General features: G+C 45.3%; 1 protein-coding gene and 1 pseudogene across 3 annotated transcripts in view; both read right to left on the bottom strand.

Annotated features, from left to right (window-relative positions):
* LOC141174470 (uncharacterized) overlaps window positions 1-5,479 on the bottom strand; it is a 34,360-nt pseudogene extending 28,881 nt beyond the window's left edge.
* The window catches only part of ELP4 (elongator acetyltransferase complex subunit 4), a 442,046-nt gene that overhangs the window by 149,908 nt on the left and 268,019 nt on the right, over window positions 1-24,119 (bottom strand). The window lies entirely within an intron of this gene.

Below are 24,119 nucleotides of genomic sequence, written 5' to 3'. Positions count from 1 at the left end.
TATGGGGGTGTGTGTGTGTGTATATGTGTTTGGGGGGTTGTGTGTGGGGGGGGATTTGTGTGGGGGTGTGAGTATGTGTGTGTGTTTGGGTGGTGTATATGTAAGTGTATGTATGTATGAGCGTGTGGGTGTATTTATGTATGTGTGGTGCCCCTGCGGGTTCAGTCGCCATAGAGGTACTGCATCTCACCCAGAGGTGTGGTACCCCACTCTCAGGTAAGGAGGGAGTACTACCTGGGACCCACAAACCCGCATCCAACACACTCCACTTCAGTAGGGAAGGGCAATATTGCTCCTAAGGGAGAGCACAGTCCCTGGTCCCTAGCTGGAGGGTGGAACCATGTACTGGGTGTGGGTGGAGGAAGAAGATCAGGAGAGCACTGTCAGGAAGAGTATCAGGAGAGCACTGTCAGGAAGAGTATAAGAAGAAAGGGAACCATCTAGAAGGGTTTGGAGAAGAGCCAGTCCTGCCCAGGAGAGCAGTGTAGGAGGTCCAGGCTCCTGGCTCCAGTGCTTGGAGCAGGAGTTGAGAGGAGAGAGAGAGGAGTGGGGCCTAGTCTGAGAGGCCCAGGAGAGAGAGTGAGAGAAGAAGGGAGCAGAGGAAAGGCTCCAGAGCCAGAGGGGATCCCAGGGGCATGGTGAGTGCAGGAAGCCAGCCATGCACCCGAATCTACACGGACGTGGAGGGATCAAGCCGCAGAGGGGACCGGCCCCTAAACTAGTGGAGAACAACCAGGCTCAGCTAGATAACTGGAGGCTGCTGTACTTGCAAGGTGCAGCAGCCAACCACCACAATTACATCGCCGAAAAGGTGGCCACGTAGGGTCCAGGGGATTGCAAGTCGCCCGACAAGACCCGAGGCTACCGGCTTGGGACACTGATTGTGAGGCGCAGGGCAGGAGGGCAAGGTCCAGCACAGGGAAGACGACCGAGAAAGGAACATAGAACGGGGTCCCGTTTAAGTACTCCTGAGAGACTTGAGAGTTGCTGAACCCCTTCCCTGGTGAACACAGGACGACGTGGGAGGTTACACACTGGCCCTTGTAATCTGGAGTCTTGAACAACTGTGAGTAAAACCTGAAGACTGCACCCCACTGTGTCCTGGAATTATTGCTGCGCCATTACCAGCCATGCACTACACAGCACCAACAACATCTACCTCCTAAAATCCCTATATCCTGCCCTGGACCTAGGCTCTGCCTGTGGAGAGCTGAACCAACTCTGCTGCGTCACCATCAGCTCCAGTGGATCTGCACCGCAGCGGCGGCCCCATATAGCCGCATACCACAGGTGGCATCATGAACATTATCTTTTTAAAAACTTTATTCCCCTTTTATTTTTCCCCTTTTATGGACCGCCCTGGGTCACGGACTGGGTCAGTGCTACTGTGACATCCCCCAGCACCGACCGGCCCGGCTACCGAGTACCCTACGGCCCAGGGGGCGCGTCATATGTATGAGTGTGTATATGTATGCATGTAGGAGTGTGTGTGTATTTATGCATCTATGTATGAATGCATGTATGTGTGTGTGTGGGGGGTGTATGTGTGTGTGTGGGGGGAGGTGTATGTGTAAGGGAGTGTTTTTTTATGTGTGTGGTATGTGTGTTTGGGGGGTATATGTGTGGGGGTGTGTGTATATATGTGTGTGTGTTTGGGGGGGTTGTGTGTGTGGGGGGGGTGTATGTGTATGTACGTATGAGTGTGTAGGTGTATTTATGTATGTATGAGTGTGTGCATATTTATGTATCTATATGTGTGTGTGGTTGGAAGAGGGGGTTTATGCACAGCTCAATAACTGAGTTCTGCTAGATCTGCAACAGAGTAAACTGTGACTCTATTACAATTGCTGCACCCAGGGCATAAGGGTCTCTGTCCCTAACTCATGCTGCTGTCACATCACATAGCAAAACCTGCTGACAGATTCCTTTTAATGGTGCCTACTCAGCAAATACATTTATATGCTAAACAAATAGCCATAACATATGCACAATGAGACACAAAGTTGTAATTTATACTGGGAGGTATATGTTTTTTTGTGGGATTTCCTAAACTGACAAATATACTCAACTACACAGTGAAAAAAAATGATGTATGGTAACATGTCACCTAAACGTCTGCCAAAGAGACACCTTTTTGGCATAGGTTTGGCTCATTACAGCCTAAGGGTTTACTAAATGGACGGCTTGTTTGCTGATCTGCAGGCGTTTACACAGGCTGACCGCTCTGCGATGCACACTGAGCAACCAGTATTAGATCACAGAGTGCTCGTAGGTTGCTATTGTTCTAGGCAGTAGGGTGTAGAAGAATAACAAGGAACTACTGAGCGCTGCTGGAAAAGATGATGGGTCATAGATAGAGATATGGTCACTTTATTGAGGCTAAGCTCTTCAGTACCGAGCACCTGTTCAGTGATAATATGGCATAGCCTCAATAAAGTGGCCCTACCTCTATCTATAAGCCGTCATCTATTTTAGCAGCGCTCAGCTCAGTGGTTCCTTGTTTTTATCTCTACACCCTACAGAACTTATTGCGGCTGCCATCAAGGAGGGGGATGGAGACAGCACAACTAGGGGGAAGCCACCGATGACCGGGATTGGCCTGGAGGTTTCACCCCCCCCCTTACAATTTTAAATGTGGCAGCGGTGGGGATTGGATAGGGGAAGTTGGGGGCGGGCAGTGGGAGAGTGGAATAAATAGGGAAAAGTGCGGGAAAACTGCCATTCCCTAAGGAGCAGCAGACAGGATTTACCTTAGAAGATTGAGTCCGTGGAATCCCTGGTGGTCCAGCTAAGAGATGTCGCCCGTTTACGCAGCGGGGGATGGCTGGAGGCCCAGCTGTCTGCCCTGCTTGGAGCAGCCGAGGATCAGAAGGCACCGTCTGGAGCGGGGAGAAGTAGAAGGAGGACCAGGCCCCCGGAGAGACTGTCACTGGAGGTAACCACGCGCAACAGGCGCAGGCTCCGGAGCCCCTGCGGGTGGGGAGCGCGACGGCGCTGTCCCTGCCTGGCGCGCTCGCCCCGACAGGAATCCACACTGCCGGCCTGTTGGCGCTGCACGGCGAGGATCGCGGCCCGCGCCGGAAGTCAGGGCCGCATCTGAAGTGCGGCCTGCGGGAGTAGCGCTGTCGGAGCCCAAGATCCAGGCCCTGGCCGAACGGCGCATGCGCGATACATCGGGGCCGAACAGGCCAGCCCCTGCTAGTTCTGGGGGCCACAGCACCGAGAGGGGGACCAGGAGGATCGGAGGAGCTGGACACCATGCGGCAGGCACCACTGGCGATGTTCCTGTCGGGGTGCCTGCTGGGATCATCAACAGGAGACCAGGGAGGGGAGCATCTGCGGACAGGCAGCAGTCCGGGGAATCCCTGCTGCCTGGCTTATCTGGACGACGCGGAGTGGAGGTAGAGGCGGGCAGCGACACCACGTTGCCCAGCAGCATTCATTCTGTCAGCGCGGACCAGGCCCGTGTGTCTGGGTCTGGAAGTCGGAGGAGGCCCAGAGCTGCTGCTAGGAGTGCAGGGAGGGCCTACGGATGGCGATCCTCGGTGAGACGCCCGTCGTCATCATCCACGACTGTTCAGGTCCCCCCTGGTGACGTGGAGGCCAGGGGCGCGGGCCTTGAGCAGCGAACTGATTCCGAGGGATCCGATTCCAGCGGCGACCGTGACGGAGGGAGAGATCGTCAGGAATCAGGATTTTCGGCTGGCGGGGACACAGAACCTGCGCAGCTGCGTGAGTAAGATTCTATGTCTGGTTTGTCGCCCGCAGGGGCTGTATTGCTTGGAGAAGGTAGTGGTCAGGTTGCAGGGCCAAGGGGGAGGATTTTTGGCGGTCCCGGGGACGCAGAGGTATCGGGGATTAGGGACGTTTTTGCACAGAATGTCGCAGATTTTGTTAGGAATGGAGGGCAGGGCACCGAGGGGGTCATCGGCATCTCCAGTAGGAGCCTGGTTAATTTAGATAAAGGGAAGAAGGACGATAGCAAAAAGGAAGAAGAAGAGAAGCGCTGGTGGCGCTTGATCCCCCCCAGACATTTGTTAATTGGCTTTAAGCATTTGCTATTCTGGCCGGGGTCATTATAAAAAAAAAAGTTTCCTGAGAATTGCTCGGGTTTATTCTGTTATTTAGCTTCTATTGATTCTATTGGGGAAGTGCACCGTACTTACGGGGGACAGACATGGCTCAGGTACGACGAGCAATTCAGGCAGAGGAAGGCGGTGAGGCCTGAGATTAAGTGGGATCAGAAGGATATTGGTCTTTGGTTGAAAGTGGTGGCCCCGGCTAGGTACGGGCAGTCCTTTAATGGGAGCGGAGGTAGTGGGAGTCAATCGTCAGGACAGGGAGGGGGTAGTCAGGGAGGTGAAGAGAAGTCTGGAACGTGCTGGCAATTTAATGATGGCCAGTGCAAATACGGGAACAGCTGTAAGTTTAAACATGTCTGTTCCCATTGCAATGGGAGCTCCCATGGGGCCGCTAAGTGCTTCAAAAAAGGAAAAGGAAAGCAGCCTATGGGTGCCGGTCAAGGGGGAGACTCCAGTGAATCTGCTAGGGATGGCCCCCCTTTCTAAGTAGATATCCTGACCAATTGAAGGCCAGGATTATTAGTGATGGCTTTTTGGAAGGCTTCAGGATCCCGCCACCGGATCATTAAGTCCCTTTCTCTGTTAAGAATTTGAGGGCAGCTTTGTTGCATCCAGAGGTTGTTAGTGATAAGTTGTCGAAAGAGGTGGAGTTAGGTCAGAAGGCGGGACTGTTTGATAGTATTCCGGTTGAAGGTGTGATCATTTTTCCTTGGGGGTAGTGCCCAAGAAGTAGCTGAATAAATTTTGTTTATTCAGCACTTGTCGTATCAAAAAGGTTTTTCCGGTCAATGACGGTATCGCTCCAGAATTGTGTTCGGTTGAGTACACGTCATTTGATGCGGCTGTGTCATGGGTGCGGCGGCACGGCCCGGGGTCATTGCTAGCAAAAACCAACATTGAATCGGCTTTTGGGTTACTTCCGGTTCACCCGGCTAGCATTTCCTTTATTGGGTTGTTTTTTGGAACAAAGGTTATTACCTTGATAGGCGTTTGCCTAGGGGTTGTTCCAATATCATGTTCATTGTTTGAGACTTTCAGCACTTTGCTGGAATGGGCCGTCAGGGATGTGGCGGGGGTGCAGTCCGTCATTCATTACCTGGATGATTTGTTGCGTATAGGTCCCCCTGAATTTTTGTTTGTGATAATCTGTTAGCAGCTATGGTGTGGGTTGCGGAACGTTTTGGTGTTCCTTTGGCTAAAGCTAAAACGGTAGGTCCTTGTACCGTTCCGAGTTTTTTGGGAATTCTGATTGATGTGGACAAAATGGAGTGTCGATTGCCCGAGGATAAATTGTCATCGCTCAGGCTGGAGGTTGAGCGAATCGGTAAATTGCGTAAGGTGACATTGAATGAGCTGCAGTCGCTGCTTCGGTGACGGAACGTTGCTTGTAGGATCATGCCTATGGGCAGAATATTTCGTCGTAGGGTGTCAAAGGCGACAGACGGCTTGCGGGCATCGCATCATTTCATTCGTTTGAATAGAGAGCACAGGGAGGATTTGTTGGTGTGGAAGCATTTTTTGGACAATTACAATGGCAGGTCATTGATTCAGTAGGAGTTTTTTTGAACAGTTTGGATTGCGAGATTTACACGGATGTGGCAGGCGGTGTGGGTTATGGGGTTTTTTCATAAGGGGAAGTGGAGTGCTTGAAAATGGCCTCATTCATGGAAAGAGAGGGGTCTTACAAAGAATCTTGCTCTGTTGGAATTATTCCCAATTGTAGTTGCAGTTTCGATTTGGGGTGAGTTCTTCTTGAATCGGAGAAGTAGGTTTTCACTGTGATAATATGGGAGCGATGGCAGTGATTAACAGCTTGTCGGCATCGTCTCCTCCAGTTATTAAGTTGGTCAGGGAGCTTGTACTATGGTGTTTGGAGTTGAATGCATGGATCTCGGCGGTACATGTGCCAGGGGTACAAAATTCTATAGCGGATGCTTTGTCTCGTCTCCAGTCGGAGCGTTTTCGGGAACTGGCGCCAGATGCAGAAGTCGCAGGAGTGGAATGCCCTTCGCAGTTGTGGCAGCTGATTACGGACGAGCTGGAAGATTGATCCAGGAGTCAGTTGCGGGTTCAACCTGGTCTGCTTACGAGGCATTGTGGCGGGTATGGCAAAGCTGGGTGTCCCAGTGGGGAGCGGTGGAGAGTGATGAAGATAAAACACTGGCGAATTGGTCGCCCGTAGCAGGAATAGGGCGGGAGGTTTATTAGCTGAAGACATGAGTTGTTGGGCCTGGGGTATCGATTTTTGGATTAGACGCAGAAAGACTGATCAGCTAGGTAGAGGTAAGCGAGTTGTGTTGGGCAGAGTGGACGGGGCTCTGATGTGTCCAAGGAGGTGCTTATTGGCAGGTGTGGTCAGGGAGCTGGCCCACTGTTATGTCATTGCGACGGTACATTCCTTTCCCGGTTTCAGTTTATAGCGGTCTTTAAAAAGGGCGTTCAAGAGTTGGGCCTGAGCCCAGGGGTTTATAGTTCACATACTTTTGGATTGGTGCAGCGTCTGAAGCTGATAGGCGCGGCTTAAGGGCGGAAGTTATAAAAAGGGTTGGTAGGTGGAGTTCGGACCGTTATTTGACATATGTTCGGCGTTAAATACCGCACGACTGTGTGGCTTGCGAATCTTTGAATATGCTTGTTTATTACTATTCTTTTAGGTGGCGTTCCCTTGTAAGCCTGGATTTTGGACACTAATATTAGCATTGGGGGGCGCTGCGTGCTTACATAAGGCGTGACGGTAGGCAATTGGGCTTTCCGAGGGAACAGGTGGTTATCAGGTGGCTAAGTTTTAGGGGGATGGTTTGGAGCCGGTTTATGTCGGAGTTTCACAAAGCGGCTAGATTGGACAGGACACCTGATATTCTGGTTGTACATCCGGGAGGTAACGATTTGGGGGCTAGGCCCGTGAGGGAATTAATTCGGGATATCCGTTTTGATTTTTGAGGTTTTGGTCTTCTTTCCGGGGGTGCTGACGGTTTGGTCGGATATAGTGCCTAGGAAAAAGTGGCGGGCGGCCAGATCTGGAAAAGGAGTAAATAGGGCAAGAGTTAAATAAAACAGGGCCGTGTCCAGCTTTGTGTCCTGGAATGGTGGGATAGGTGTTAGGCATTTTGAGTTGGAATCGGGAGTAGGTAATTTCTGGCTGGAGGACGGTGTGCATTTCAATGCAATCGGTATCGATCTTTGGGCCCTGGCAATTCAGGAAGGGATTGAAAGGGCGTTGGTGGGGCACTCACAAGCCTAAGGTTTCAGGGATGTTCGTGGTTGGCGGGGGGTGGGGTTCGTGGAGTTGGTACCGAATTGTCGGTGGAAGGAATTTGGAAAATTCCAGGCCGTTTAAATTGAGTGGGGGGTGATCTGGCAGTCGGTTCTGGGCTCTGGACGGGGTTTTACCCTGGGAGCATTTTATTTGGTTATGCTTTCACGGACTGTGGAAGTTTTGGTGCCCTCGAGCTGGTGTTGGACGGCTGAGGGTAATATGGCGGGTTGATTTTAAAGCCAGATCTATTAGCTCCAAGAACCCTCCCTCCATATATATATTTATTTCATTGTGGTTTTGATTGTTATTTGTTGTTTGTTAATAAACGGCCGCTGTGGCCAAAATTATCCAACGAATAACAGGTTGTGGCGTTTTCATTCGGGGGACGGGATCTCGGGATCCTGGGGTATGGTGGGAAAAGGTGAGCCCATCAGGTAAGAAACCATATTGGCCATACCAGGTCATGTATAACTGGCACAAGGTGGTGTAGCAGCTGGTCCACTCTTCACAAGTTTTCGGCCAGTTACAGCACCTCTCACTAAAGTGAGCAGTTCCGCTTACTCTCAGAGTCACTACATTTTCCCTAAACATCTACATTAGCGAGTTTGATTTTTTTTTACCTTTTCCTTTAGATTCATTGCTCTTGACAAAGAAAATACTGTTTACACAGGACAAAGCACTGCCAAGAACGATGATCTTTAGGGAAACCAAAAGATCATTTCACACGACAAACGTGTTTTGCTCAGTGATAGGCAGGTTAAGACTGTACGATTATCGTACAACAAACGCTCCTAGGAACACTTGTTCACAATAATTGTGCAGCTTAAGGATTCATTAGATAAGGATTTTTTTGGAAATAGTTACCACAATTATAAAATGAACATAATCTCATAATAGTGTATCATTTCCGATATTAAACCAAGTCATTCTATAAAGTAGCGTTGTAATAGATGAAAGTGCTTACCGCTCATAGAGTTGTACCAAGACTCCGTTATGAATGACTTCGGGTATGGTAATTAGCCTGCCCAAGACTGAACAGATTTAAGGAAGAATGATCTGGCATTTTTGGGTTAAAACTTGTAATGTTTATTTGCATCTTCTTAAAAGTTACATTGCTGCGGCATTCTTCAAAGCATATGCCATAAAGCGCAGTTTATGACACATGGAGAATGTCGCTGCAATGCAATTTTTAAGAAGATGCAAATAAACATTGCAAGTTTTAACCAAAAATGCTGGATCACTTTCTGTAAAGTACTACAATTATAGATTATTATTAAAGCAATTCTGTAAAGTCACTGTAAAAAACCCAAACTTTATGCACCTTCTCTATACAATCATACATGTATTTCCTACATACCTTCCAATATAAAGGCACACAATGTAAGACACAAAAACGTCAGATAAAAATTAATTTAAAACACATTTAATTGAAAATTACTTAAAAACAAAACAAAAACCTAAGACAAAATATAAAAAGTAAAAAAAAAAAGTCTTGGCTTCAATAAAACTTCACAAAAATGAACGTCCTTAAGTGTTACCGCCTGCAGTGATATGCTCTGACAAATCTAACAGCTCTTCCTCTGTCAATTCTAATACACTTGTCACTCAGTATTATCCATCCTCATTACTGACAATGGGAAAGTTTATCTAGGGAACATGTATAAAATCATCCGCTCTTCACAAAAGAGACCATGAAATTTCTTACAAAACATGAGGCGGAAGCAACTCTGACAACAATACCTCTTACTGGCAGGTTTATTTCTTAATTCCTGTCCAGGGGAATAATCTGTGTATTATAAAATGATAGTGAACAATATGCCGGACACGAACAGATACATGAATGATGAAGGCTAGAGGGATGACATGTCACTGTGGATTTACTAAAGCCAATTGTTAAGGATGGGAAACGGGGTCTTAAAATCCAGTGTAAGGAGCAACGTAAACTCAGTGTAACAAATATTTTATATTCTGACACAAGATTTCAGAACATTTTTAGAATTACTTTTGATATATATTTTACAAGATTACAAAATATAGCAAATTCTGTTGGTTAATGGTAAATAATAGCTGTGCCCTCAGGACAACACCCTTTGGTACGGCACCTCTCCTGAAGCTGAAGGTCGGTGGTCCGGTTATGAAGGTCAGATGAGCCTTCTGAAAGCCCCAAGTTTCATGCAACAACATGGCTGTTCAACCGCCCTCAAGAGCAACATCTCCAATTTACAGCTATTTATTCTATTCTAGCTAACAGGAAAAGTCACAAGAGAACAACCCACCGAGCCTGAGCAGCTAAAGGGGCTGGCCACAGCAGATCTGTTGAGGTCACAATTTTGTGGCACTTACCTATATTATATATATATATATATATATATATATATATATATATATATATATATATATATATATATATATATATTATATTACAGGTTCTCCTCCTATCCATACAACGACTGCTGATGGAGGAGCATGGGATCACACCAGTTCATCAGCCTCATACAGTAGAAATACACCCCACATGAGAAAGCTGCATTTCTATTGGATGAAGCCAATGGACAGGACTGGTCACATGCTCCTCCGCCGGCAGCCATTTTTGTGGACAGGAGATTTGTGCAGTAAGATGAATGCTGTATTAATGAGTCCAGCGAGAGAACCTGTAATACTTATATGTTAGTAAGTGCCACAAAATCACGTCCACAAAACATGGGGTAAAATAAAGATAAAGTGGACAACCCATTTAAACCTCTGATAGAACAGAGTTCTGTAGGGGAGATTCTCAGTTTATCACATGGCTGGTGCTGACAGGGCAAAGAATGATATTCCAATCATGTCCTGCAGAAAGATACTGAATCTTTCTCTCTTAGAAAAATACATAAGAAACCTAGCTGAACCTACTGATCTACAAGGTTTAGCTAGAAAAATGCAAAAAACTCATAGGACAGAAACCAATTTTCTCACCTTAGCACTTGTTCAAACATAGCGCTTATGATGCAGGTTTTCTATGTGCAAATATGCAGTGTTCTAGAATAACAGTAAGAGTAAGGAGCGTTTTAAAATCTCGTTCTCACAGTGCAATTTATCTCCTTGTGTTTTTTGACGTGTAGCATTTTTTTTTTTAACACAGCATGTCAGTTCTTGTGTCAAAAAGGCTTAACAACAAAAAAACACATCAAAAACGCACAAAAAACATGTATTTCTTCTGCTGCAGTTTTCTGGCCATAACCTGTGTTTTTCATACAGGAAACAAATGCATCTAATAAGCTATAGGGAAAAAAAAATCCCAGAAATATGGCAATCAGAATAAATCTTTGGATCAACAACACAATTCTAGAATATAACTTAAATAGTATTATTACTTTACAGAAAGGGACCCAGATCAATTGGAAAACATTTCACCGACTTCACCATGACAATTCCGTCTGCCAGTCCTCTAGTCTAACAGAACAGAATCTGCTTCTATACTGGTGTAGAAATGTTATTTTGTCTAGACACGGTGAATGCCATCTTGTTTTAGTTACCGTCCTGGGTATTAATAGATCATTAGATAGATACAAATTCAACAATATCCTCTATTTAATTGAGTGCCACATATTGTGAAATGCGTTGGAACATGTACCAGCAACACTTGTCAAAACAGAGATTCAGTTTAACTATAAACTGGTTTATCAGCTAGTAAGTACCGTACTATCGTGGCGTCAATAATTTACAGCTGCTTTCCTAACATACTCAAGTTGTCTTCTAAATTTTATTTAAAGGGAATCTGTCACCAGGTTTTTACTACCCCATCTGAGAGCAGCATGATAAAGGGGCAGAGACCTGATTCCAGCGATGTGTCACTTACTGGGCTGCTTGATGATATTTTAATAAAATCCCTGCTTTATCTGCTGCAGATCTACCAGTTCTCTGAATGCTACGCTCTGTATAACCCTGCCCACACCCCCTGATTAGCAGTTTTCTGTGTACCCTGTGCATAGGCAGAAAGCTACTAATCAGTGGTGGGGGCGGGCTTATACAGAGCTCATGAATTTGGAGGACTATACAGCAGCAGGTTTACTAGTACTCTAGTGATAATCTCCTGCTGATAAAACAATGACTTTATCTAAACTACAGCAAGCAGCCTAGTAAGTGACACATCACTGGAATCAGGGTCGGTGTCTCTACATAATGCTACTCTCAACTAGGTGGCAAACACCTGGTAACAGATTCCCTTTAAAAAGGTATGACAGTTTCTGTAACACATTTACTAGCATGTGATGGGCTTCAAATTAATTCACAATGTGCTTGTCTTGTGCTGTTCTATAGAGGACTATTACTGTACCAGAGTCCGGCCACCTGGAAAATTCTCTGGGACCTAATTCCGATCCGGTCTTGATATATTTTATGTTTTTATTTTCTGCTAATAGAAAGAAAATCTACAGAACTCCAGGAAGCAAAACACTATCTAGTACATATTACCCATAGCAGACAATTTTAGAAAAATCTGAGATTGACCAAAAAGGTTGCTGTCTTTGGATATTTAACAATTGACCTTTTTTAATGATCACATGCCATTTTGTGACCAATAAATACTTTATCGTGCCATAGATTTTCTTTTTCTCTGTTAATAAAGCTTGAAATGAAACAAAATAACACATAAATAAAATCATTGACTTTTTGATGGCGTGAACACTTCTGCATTCTGCTCTATTCTGTACAGATTGATGGAAACCCCTATGGAACCCTCTATGGAGGACCACAGTACTAGTGTGAACAAAACCTACAAAATAACTGCTAGTGTAAATAGGTACCATATAACGTGATGTTATTATATACAGTGTAATGCAGCGGCTTGCTGCATTCCAAAAAGTCCAGGGGGTGTGTTCTGGCTGACCACGTACCTCCCCTTCAGGTGACTGATCACATGACTGTGACATCATCACAGGTCCTGTGCGCACAGAAGGATATATAAACCCTGGTGGTTTTGAAACAGTGGAGAGTCAAGAGGCCTGGTCCCTGTGTCTGAGACACCATTAGCCGTGAGAGGCAAGAGGCCTGGTCCCTGTGTCTGGGACACCATTAGCCTTGAGAGGTAAGAGGCCTGGTCCCTGTGTCTGGGACACCATTAGCCCTGGAAGGCACATGGCCTGGAGACCACGTCTGGTGAGCCTTAAACCACAGCTTTGGCAGAACAGAGCTGATAGAAGCAGCTAAGACCCGGCAAAGGTAAAAGCGGTGCGTTATATGGACATTGATGTTATTACCTTGCTGAAGTCTGTATCTGAAGCCAAGTGGGCATAGCTGCCACTGAAAAGGCTCTAGGATATTACATGTGTAACATTTCTGCGAGTCACTGAGATGGACTATGTTCTAAGTAGTTTATGATGTGTAATAAACTGCTGGACTTAATATTACCGGAAAACGTTGCATGTGTGCTTTAATTGACCCAGTGAAATGAGTGCCCCTCAACATGATGAATAGCGCTACCTTACAATTGGTGGAGAATGCGGGCAATTGCAGCCTGGTTGCAAGGGGTAACGGCACAGGACGACGAATGTGGATGCAAGCATCTTGTTGTGGCTCGGCGGGGCCACGAAGATTAAAGCATCTGGCTGTAACTCGGCGGGGTTACGAAAATTGGCGTCGCACTCAAACCTGGTTTGCTGTGGCTTGGTGGGGCCACGGAAATTTTCCGGGGAGAGCGGTGTGAAGTGTCTTGTGTGAATAGCGCACCGCGATGGCTATGAATGGAGCAGTATCCCCAGACGGAATGGAGAAGTGGTTGGATGACCGGCTGCAGGCGTTCTGCAGCAAAATGGAGCATCCTGAAGAGGTGCTGGAGCAGATAAAGATGGCTGTGAAGGGAGCAGCAGTTGAGTCTGAAGCTATTGAACGATTAAAGTGCCGGTTAAAACCGCAGCAGCAGGCATTTGAGAAACGACAATAGGACTTGGTGCAGGTACGGCAGGAGCTGTTAGACAGAAGGGCGGCAGCGGACCACTCCTTGAGTTCTGTGGCACCGGTGCTGTCCCAGAGTGCCCGGGGAGGTGGTAAGAGATGTTGTGAACTGGGTCCTAAGACTATCGCGTGTTTTTTTTTTAAAACCCCCCCCTACAGGTGTGGTTGTCCAAAAGGGGGTGGAGTCTCAAAAGAGGGTGGAGCATAGAATACCAAAGTTGGTTACTGATCGTGTGTTGGTACCGCCTAAAAATGAGAATTCGACCGTTGATAACTGGGTAGCTCCAGTAGAAGGGGTTGACATCAAAGTGGGAGGTGACTTGTTGGTTCACAACACCATGGGGAGTGACACAGACCGCACAGCTGACGGTGACACTATGAAAGTAGAAAGAGAGTTCGGTCAGGAGGAGCTAAACGAGGTGAGAAAGTCCCCCTTTTGTCGTCGAAGGCGCAAGGGCCACAAAATAGTTGATCCTGTAGCCTTTGCTGAAAGGGTAAATAAAGAAAATGCAATGCTGTGTGCCTTTATTCCGAGTGCAGATCCTCCTTTAGAAGCAGAGGAGATCAGGAGGGAAGAGGAGAGAACGTTGCCAGTAGCAACCTCCGGTACAGTATCAGACAACAATGAAGGTCAGGTGGAAGAGTTGGATGCAGTTCTGCAGATTCGTTACAAGCAGGATGATCTACTGAGATAAAAGGATCAGGAACAGACAGCCCTGAAAGAGGAGGTGGCCAATCATGACCAAGAGCTGGAGCTTATCAGGCAGCAGTATCAGAGTGACATGCAGCAACTAAGGAAAAACATGGAGAACGTGTCCCAGGATCAGCTGAACCTGGAGTCTGAACGGCAGAAAATAAACCACGTTGTGAGGAAAGCAGCGAGGAAATTAATAAATGGAAGGAAATGTTCCAGAAAAATAAAGAGGACCTCCGTAAAACCAAAGAGGAGGTTTTTCAGTTGAAGCTTGAGAAAGTGGAGTATGAAGGATAAGCTGTACGAGATGAAAAATAGTCTCTCCCTGGTGCAGTCAGAGTTGATGCAGGAGAAGCAAAGGCTGGATGAGGGTCTACACCAGAGGGATAGGGAGCTATCTGCCTTAAAAGGGGCGCTGAAGGACAAAGTTTCTGGACGTGATCAAGACCTAGAACAACTGCGCGAACAATTCAACCAGGAGCTGTGTGAATCCAAGAAGGAGTATGATGAACACATGAGGGAGCTGCAGCAATTCCAAGACCAAGTAAAGTCTCTAATGCAGGAGAAGGAGCGGCTGGAGGACTCTCTGTACTAGCGAGACCGGGAGCTATCCGCCCTGAAAGGGGCATTAAAAGATGAAGTATCTGGTCACGACCGTGAGGCAGAAAAGATGTATGGAAAATTCAGTAGGGAACTGCAACAAACTAAGAGAGACTATGAGGATCTCCTCAAGGTTAAGGAAAAACTAGAGGATGATAAGGCGGATGTAGAGCACATGCACCAAGTGATTGAGACCACTCTACAGGACACCCGTGATGAGAATGATGATCTCCGCAGAAAGATCCTAGGATTGGAAGCTCAGGTGAAGCAGCTAAAGATGTTCTGTGATGATCTCCAGAGGGCAGAGACGTGCCTTAAGGATAGAATCGGCAGGGTGGAAGCTGAGCGGAAAAAGATGGAGGAGTCTATCGGAGAAGGGAGGTATGAAGCAAATGCCTCCTCGAATAATGTGAGTTTGGATGATTCGGTGGATGTAAGAGTCGAGATCAAAGAGCTCAAAGAGACGCTACAAGCTCATTTGAAGCAAGGGAAGCTTGAGAGACTGGCTGTCGAGAGCCGAGTGGGCGCATTGGAGACAGAGAAGACTGAGAGAACTCTACTGATAAAGGAGCAGTTGAAGCAGGAAGAGCTTCAGAGATGGGCTGCTGAGAGGCGAGTAGCTGAGCTAGAGGAAAAAGTCTTCGCGCTCAAAGGTCGCCTGGCAAAGTACCAATCAGTGAACGAGGCCGCCTTGGAGAAGGGAAAGGGCAAACAAGTTGCGCTTAATCCTTTATACCATGAGAAGGTGGACCTGAGGAGAATTCTTGAGTTCATAGCTGTGAGTCTGCTCAGGGGAAGCATACAGGGTGAAGAAGCTGAAAGTCAGTTGTCCCTGAATCCTGAGCCAGATGATCGTTTGGAAACCACTGGTGAGACAGAAACTTCTCGGTACAAGTGCCTCATAGATGTACCCAAAGATTTGAGAGAAGAATGCACCAGCGAGTCCGTGCATGAAGAGTTTAAGAAGGCCGTGGGAGCCGGTAAGGTGTACTCGACCTCAGAAGCTAAACAGCTGGTGGTCCTGTCCACAACCGAATTCACAGTGAAGAGGGTGGTTATCCTAAGTGACATGCACTGGCGATGTGTTCGCACGAAGCGGTTTGTCCGGTTGAAGACGGAACAAGCCATTAGACAACTGGAGCTTATGAGAAAAGCTCAAAGTCTGCAGGAAGAAGTCATCCGGGTGCCTCATGCTCTGGTAAGAAAGCTCATTGGGAGAAATGGCCGAACCATGCAAATGATGGTAAAGAAGTCTGGTGTGATAAAAATAAGCAGTCCACGTGATCATCAGGACTGGATACCGGATGAAGAAGGCATAGTGTCATTCTCTGCTGTAGGCACAGAAGAAAATCTTACATATATACGAATGCTGATGGAGTACCGAGTGACCTACCTGCGAGAGGTAGAACAGTTGAAACTCGCCAGACTGCGAATAGAAAGACAGCGACGCCTGAGCAGCAGAAGATGGCAGCCGTCTATACATTGAGAGACCAGACAGCGAAAGGGCCCCCTAAATAATAGAACAGCTAGAGCCGAAGTTAGAGACCATTCAGGATGTCCTGAGGGTAGTGGGCGTAAGACCTCCAGTAACTCAGGTCTGAGAGGCCCATGCAAACGTCCCAATAGAGTACGAGACAGTACGGAGTCAGACCGGACCTTAGATACAAGCGCAAATGAGTAGCACTGCTGTATTGACCACTGGGAGCGGGGGAGGTCTGACAAGGTTACGACTAGGAAATGTGGCTTGATGAAGTTGGAGACAATGACGGATGGCAGGTCCCTAAGGAATGGGCTAATGTTGATGACTAATGTTCCAGGGACTGAGCAGCGCAAATGTCAAGTACATGGTCTCTGTGTAAACTGTGGATTATAATGTGATTGTGTATATTATGTGTTCAACCCCACAAGTTTGAACAGAGGGGGGGATATGTAATGCAGTGGCTATCTGCATTACTAAAATGTTCAGGGGGGTGTGTTCTTGCTGACCACGTACCTCCCCTTCAGATGACTGATCACATGACTGTGACATCATCACAGGTCCTGTGCGCACAGAAGGATATATAAATCTTGGAGGTTTTGAAACAGTGGAGAGGCAAGAGGCCTATTCCCTGTGTCTGAGACACCATTAGCCGTGAGAGGCAAGAGGCCTGGTCCCTGTGTCTGAGACACCATTAGCCGTGAGAGGCAAGAGGCCTAGTCCCTGTGTCTGAGACACCATTAGCCGTGAGAGGCAAGAGGCCTAGTCCCTGTGTCTGGGACACCATTAGCCGTGAGAGGCAAGAGGCCTAGTCCCTGTGTCTGAGACACCATTAGCCGTGAGAGGCAAGAGGCCTGGTCCCTGTGTCTGAGACACCATTAGCCGTGAGAGGCAAGAGGCCTAGTCCCTGTGTCTGGGACACCATTAGCCGTGAGAGGCAAGAGGCCTGGTCCCTGTGTCTGGGACACCATTAGCCTTGAGAGGCAAGAGGCCTGACCCCTGTGTCTGGGACACCATTAGCCCTGGAAGGCACGTGGCCTGGAGACCATGTCTGGTGAGCCTTAAACCACAGCTTTGGCAGAACAGAGCTGATAGAAGCAGCTAGACCCGGCAAAGGTAAAAGCGGTGCGTTATATGGACATTGATGTTGTTACCTTGCTGAAGTCTGTATCTGAAGCCAAGCGGGCATAGCTGCCACTGAAAAGGCTCTAGGATATTACATGTGTAACATTTCTGCGAGTCACTGAGATGGACTATGTTCTAAGTAGTTTATGATGTGTAATAAACTGCTGGACTTAATATTACCGGAAAACGTTGCATGTGAGCTTTAATTGACCCAGTGAAATGAGTGCCCCTCAACATGATGAATAGCGCTACCTTACAACAGTAACATTTAAAAGTAATCAGCAACATTTATATGTAACGTCAGAAAAAGGAAAGTGGTACACACCTCACTGACCCCCCTTCACTCCTGCTCTGATGCTTCTCAAGTGCCATCTGGTTTGTCCTTCCTGGTCTCTACTGACACAAATGAACCACTCAACCATTCCGTGGCTGAGACACGTCACTGCTGTGGCTGATGATTGGCTGAGGGACCAGGTGGTAGAGACCAGACCTGAGAAGCGTCAGAACAAGAGAGGTGGGTGATCAGTGTATTTTTTTTATGTCATTCCGACCCTTTTTTCCAAAAAAATATTGGCTACACAACTTTTTTTAAAGGATTACCTGTCACCAGGTAAAAATTGTCCAGGTTTTGCTCTCATTTTACTCTTGATGCTCCCCTATATCTGCCATACAGTTGCAGAGATGTGGGCCTTTTTATTTTGTGCAAGTTTTTATGGTCTTTACAAAGGGGCATTGCTCACAGGATTCTCTGGGGCATGTCATTAGGCTGCTATGCAAAATTATCCTGTGTCCAGCAACCATATGGTAAAGACCATAACATTACCAATTAATAAAAGGTCTCACATCTATGGGACCATATGGCGGATTTAAAAAAAACAAACCGATTACTCAGGGTCTAGCATAAGTAAAATAAGAGCAAAAACAGGATTCTTGAGTCCTGGTAACAGGTGCTGTTTAGGGGGAACCTGTCATCAGTTTCATGCTACCCGAACCATGGGCAGCACGACTTGGACACTGCCCCTTGATTGCAGTCAGGTAAGGTTTACTTTGAATCGCTGTGACATTTCAGAGTAATCATACCCGTAAAAGCCGGCTCGATGACTGTGGGTATCAGCTGGCTAGATTTGGGCAGGTTCCCGGTGGCTTCTTCTTGACCTGATCCCTTTTGACTGATAGATCTCTCTCTAAGTAAACACACAGGGAGTGATCTGTCAGTCAAGTGAAGTGGGGCAGGAAAAAGCTAACAGGGACCGCCTAACACTATCCAGGTGCGACACATAGTCCTCGGGACGATCGTGGTCTGGCATGAAACTGATCACAGGTTCCCTCTAAGTGGTGGTTTTCTTATAAGGCCTTAAAGCTGTACCTCTGCACCAATCACTATTGGCATAAAGCAACAAATCTTAGAGGCCAAGGAACCTCAAATAAATAAGAAATACTTATTTCAATTATAACTCCCATATGCTGAGTAACAGTGCTTCTTAAGACAAGAAAGAAGTCTATTTGGCTTATACATTACCTCCATCATTTTTCTAAGGCCAAGTAGACCTACTTCTTTATGTTTCGGTCCTTGGAATGAGCAGGCCCATATTCTTGGAGAAATAAAAGCAAGGTAGAAGAACCCCTATTGATCACATTGACATATTGATATTGAAATTAAATTGCTCTATTTCTATCACACACACTTATCACAAGAAAAAAAAAGAAAAAAAAAGCATCTTAATGCCGGTTACTAAAACAGCAGCTTCAATAAAAAATGAATTCCCTTTTTTTCCTTCACTAGAATTAAGGGACATACTAGAACAACTCTGACACCAGGGCTATGGGAATGTTATTTTTAGACAGCAGGATGATGCAGACAAAGCAGAAACAGGCCAAGAGCAGATTAAAATTCCAGCATTTAGCTTTAATTTTTTCTTTTTCTAACCATTCTTTGCCAGTCTCTGAGAAAATAGAATTGTTTTGTATTTTTTTGAAAGCTCATACCCATACCTACACTGGGAAGAAGTGACTCATGCCTAATCTATGGCTTGTTACTGCTCTATAGTAAAAGGGCAATGCAGTCCTAAAAATATAATTTGACATTTTATAGAGCAATGGGAAATCAGAAGTTAGTAATATCTTCTTACTGAGGGAGCCCCAACATAAAAAGAAATCACATGCAAACACTTGAATATGACCACTACAGTGGTCTCTGAAATTCAAGATGGGGTTCACAGTCATCTCTTCTTTCAATCCTAAACACTTTACAAAATTAACTTTAGGTTCTCCATTCTCCCTGGCAAAGGATGCCAGTGCATGGAGTCTGCGGCTGGAGCACAATACCCCAACATGAAACTGCACATGCATGGAAGCCAACACAGGTCAGCTCATGCGGTCAGGGAGGTAACCTGCTTGTTGATGGTCTTCAACTGGCAACGCCAATCCTTTTGGATGAAAAAGACTGCAGGAATCAAAAATAGATCTCTGGGGCGCTGCCAACACCATGCCATTCAGGATCACTTCCATCAAATGGGAAACAAAACCGCTTACACACAATTGTTCCCATAGCCAAGGAGTAGACAGGCTCTCTTTAAAGGGACGACCTGTTTGTTTTATTAATGGAACCATGAAAGATTTGAATGCCATTACTGACTGCTATCATTGACAAAATCTGTGCGCATCTTTGTTATTCTTGCAATTCCACAGCAATGCAAACACAGTGCCAGTGTGAACAGAGCTCTGAATTGATAAAAAAAAAGCAATTGGGTTATTCCATGACCTAGGACAGGGGTGAGGAATCTCAGGCCTGCGGACAGTTTGCGGCCCGCAATGACCTTTTCTCCGGCCCTCGAGATGTTTCCCAGGGACTGAAGTTTGGTCCGGCAGCTGAGTTTTGACATCCGCCAGCCCTTTAATTTCCTCTTGCTCTGTGAGCACGTGCACGCAGTGTTCACTACTGAATGCTCAGGCACGTGCAATAAATGATTACGTCCTGACACTTGTGCCAGCATCAGGACGTACTTTGTGGGAGGGGTTAACGCGCTATTTGTACGGCCCACGAAGAATGGTATAAATATCCAAATGGCCCTTGGCAGAAAAAAAGGTTACCCACGCCTGGCCTGAAGCCATATCGAAGGTTGCCACTGGCTTGCAGGCAGGGTTGTGGCCAAGAAATAAGTGAAGACCACTGAATGAAAAAGGCTTAAAACATTTTGATATTATTCAAACATTAGGGACATCAAACGCTAAGAAGTTGAGAATGACTGATCATGTGATTTATGATACCATTTTTATACAAATAACATTAATATTAACAAAAATACGGAATTATTACTCAATTATTATACCAGTTCCCTACTAATCCTACAAATATCAACATATGCTAATCTAAAGGTAAATACAATCAACTAGTGATGGGTAACATTAACCTATACATGTAATATATTTTCAAAATAAACTGTGAAAAGCTTTCATCAGAATGAGAATTAATAGCAACACATTACACAACACCCAATTATAGGATCTAACATGCGGCTCAAACTCAAGGAAAGTTCATGAAAAAAAAACAAAATGGAAAATAAACGAGCATACTTGGCCCAAGGGAAAGTCAACAAGATGGCGGTATCAGCCCATTTGGAAAAACAGAAGAGCTGCCTGAGGCTTCCTCTATCATTCAGACATGTCCCTCTCACTACAGCAACATATGAGTACAAATCCGAAAAATATATATATTAAAACATATTACTTACAGGCAATAAAAAGTCCACAACGCAAACATAAAATTAAACTTCACTAAAACATTAGGTATTTTATATACATACTTCTAGGAAACTTGCAAGGTTGAGGATGAAATTACTAAAATGGAAAAAGAAAACAAAAACAAAACAACCCCACTTTGCTCTTCATGGCATTTCAGTCCATGAGATCTGGCCTTGATCAAGGCTATAGCTGATCTTATAATAGTTACTGAGTCATGGAGAGTGATCATAGATATAGAAAGCATTCACAGAGGGTTCTATGTAAGTATTCCTCATCATTGTAGAGGGGAGCCCGCAATGGCATCCCCTGCCATATTTTTTCTTATGCATCTGTGCAGTGTAAGCAAATGCCAAATTCTTCAACAAAACAGTTCCAAAGTTGAAGCCAAACTTCAACTTCCAATAAATCTAAAATGCACATAAAAAGTGGATATGGAAAGTGTGCACACCCCTGTTATAATGTCAGGTTTTTGTCGTCTAAAACAAAAGTCACACCAAGAAGAATAATTTCAGAACTTTTCCCACAATGTGTACAAATCCTTTGAGAAACAAACTGAAATCATGATGAGGGGAAATTAAAAATAACAATTCTAAAATAATGTGTTTGCATTAGTATGAACATCCTTTTATAATAGGATATGGTTGTGTTCACAATTAGCCAATCACACTTAAACTTATAATAAATAGTAGTTATTGCACAGCTGTCATCATATACAGTGATTCTGACAAACCTCTTATAAAGTTTACCTGCTCTAGTAGGATTTTCCTGATATATTCTTATCTGTATTTTACAGCAAAAATGATAAACAGCTGACAACATAGCAAAGGTATTTCATTGTTGAAAGTTATGTTAGACCAGTGCAAAAAAAATTCCTAGGTATTAGATATACCATGGAACACTGTGAAGACGGTCATCAAATAATGGTTTAAATTTGGACCAGCAGTGAACTGGATGTCCCTCAAAATATTATGAAAACACAAGAATAATAATTGGTCCGCGAGGCTGCCAAGATGCCTAGAACAACATTAAAGTAGCGGCAGGAATTTCTGGCAAGTACTGCTTGTGTACGGCATGCGAGGACAACCTCCCATAATATTCATATGTCTAGCCTGTGGGGGAGTGGCAAGACAGAAGTCTATTCTTACAAAGAAAATTATCCAAGCCCGACTATGTTTGGCCAAAACCTACATCAAGTCTACCAAAAGCATGTAAGAAAATGTGTTATGGTCGGATGAGACCAATACTGAACTTTTTGGCGGTAATTCAAAAAAGGTATGTTTGGTGCAAAGCTAGAACTGCGCATCATCAAACGAACACCATACCAACAATGAAGCATGGTGGATGCAGACAGAATTATGCTTTGGAGCTGTTTTTCGGCAGTTGGAACCGGTGCTTTAGTCAAAATGGAGGGAACTATGAACAGTTCTAAAAATCAGTCAGTCAGTTTGTATCAAAACCTTTAGGCCTCTGCTAAAAATCAGACGATGAAGAGGGATTTCACCTTTAAGCACCAGGACCTTAAAGATGTTGTCCACTACTTTTTATTATCCACCTAATGTATTCCCCCGGGACCCTTAGGGTTTTTTGTAAAAACCTTGCGTTGCAGTTACTGCCTGTGATCGGCGCTATCACTGGCCGCTCACAGGCATCACGTGACCCCCGGCTGCAGTGGGCTCTGACATCCGCTGATGTCAGGTCAAATTCCGGCTGCAGCCGGGGGTGACTTCTGCGTTCCACGGTGGACGCTGGGCTGTGGGCGGGGTTACCCCACGAGTCACACCTGGCATTCACAGCGAGCTTTCCCTATCCTCATTCATTGGTAAAGAGCCTGATGGATGCTGGGTGTGACGCGCGGGGAAACCCCACCCACAACCCAGCAACCACAGCGGGAACCGCGTCACTGATGTCACGCCTCACTTGACGTGACATCAGTGGCGGGTCATGTGATGCCTGTGAGCGGCCAGCAATAGCGCCACTCACAGGCAGTAACTGCAAAGCAAGGTGATTACAAAAACCCTTACGGGCCCAGGGGGAATACATTGAGGGGATAATAAAAAGTAATGGAAATCATCTTTAAGTATGCTTCCAAATCAACAAAAGAATGACTTTGCCAGAAGATCATCAAGGTTGTGGAATGGCCCAGCTAGAGCCTAGACCTGAAACCAAGTGAAAGCCTGTAGGTGACCTGTATACAGGAGATGCCCTCGCAATCTAACAGGTTTGGAGCATCACTATAAGGAAGAGTGGACAAATTTTCCAACTCTAGATGTGCCAAGATGATAAGACTCCTACCCTCAAAAAAACGGAATACTGTCATTAATTCAAAGGATACGTCAACAAAGCATTAATATAAGGGTGTGCATATTTATGCAACCACATTATTTTAGGTCTACATTTTTCTTTTTCCACCAGAAAAGATTTCAGTTTAAAGTTTTGGAATGATTACATTACAAAAACCTGGCATTTTAACAGGGGTGTGTAGACTTTTTATGTTCATTGTAACTAACCCACTGCAACAATTTGTAAACAGATTTCAAGATTTCAACTTTTGAAGGAGAATATTCAATAATATAACTTGTCAGGCTGTAACTGTGGTGGAGAAGTAAAGTAAATGTCGCTAACATTACAATGAATAAGAGGGACTGGATCTATCAAGGACTAATGCACCTTAGAATAAGTTCACCTGCAGATTTGATTGTGCATATTGTTGCGGACTGTCAGTAAAAGCAAGGAGTGAAATATGTAGTAGAATGCCACACAAAGGACTGACACACTGTAGATTTTCTGCTCATAAAATTTTGGCAATGTGAAGATGAGATTTGTTGCCATAAATTTTGCTCAAGTATTCAAACTGCAGCCAATATGCCAAGTGTGAACATAACCTAACAGTCAAGCCCTAGAAGAGGGAAAAATCTGTCTTGTTCTTTTGTCCCATTGTGTTAGCAGAAGAAATTCTTGTATAACTAGTCATTTTATACAACATATCATGCCAGTTGATCCCAGTGAAATTTTTTTCTTCTTCTCGAATAGCTGAATCTAACTTGTCATAAACTATTACAACCAGCCAAACTTGGCGAGGCGGGGAATCTTAGGAGTCATATAGACACAGTCCACTGCACTGTGACAATCCTACTTGTTTAGCCGATGTATCAGTCCAGTACATTTTATAGAAAAGATCACACTAGTAACTTGTATAACTTGACGTATAAGGGT

Source organism: Phyllobates terribilis, unplaced genomic scaffold (genome assembly GCF_046119375.1).
Source record: "Phyllobates terribilis strain yellow unplaced genomic scaffold, ASM4611937v1 Scaffold_13__5_contigs__length_258822181, whole genome shotgun sequence".
NCBI lineage: Eukaryota > Metazoa > Chordata > Amphibia > Anura > Dendrobatidae > Phyllobates > Phyllobates terribilis.
Note: the sequence above shows the minus strand (reverse complement) of the source record. Positions and strands in the feature narration are given on the sequence as shown.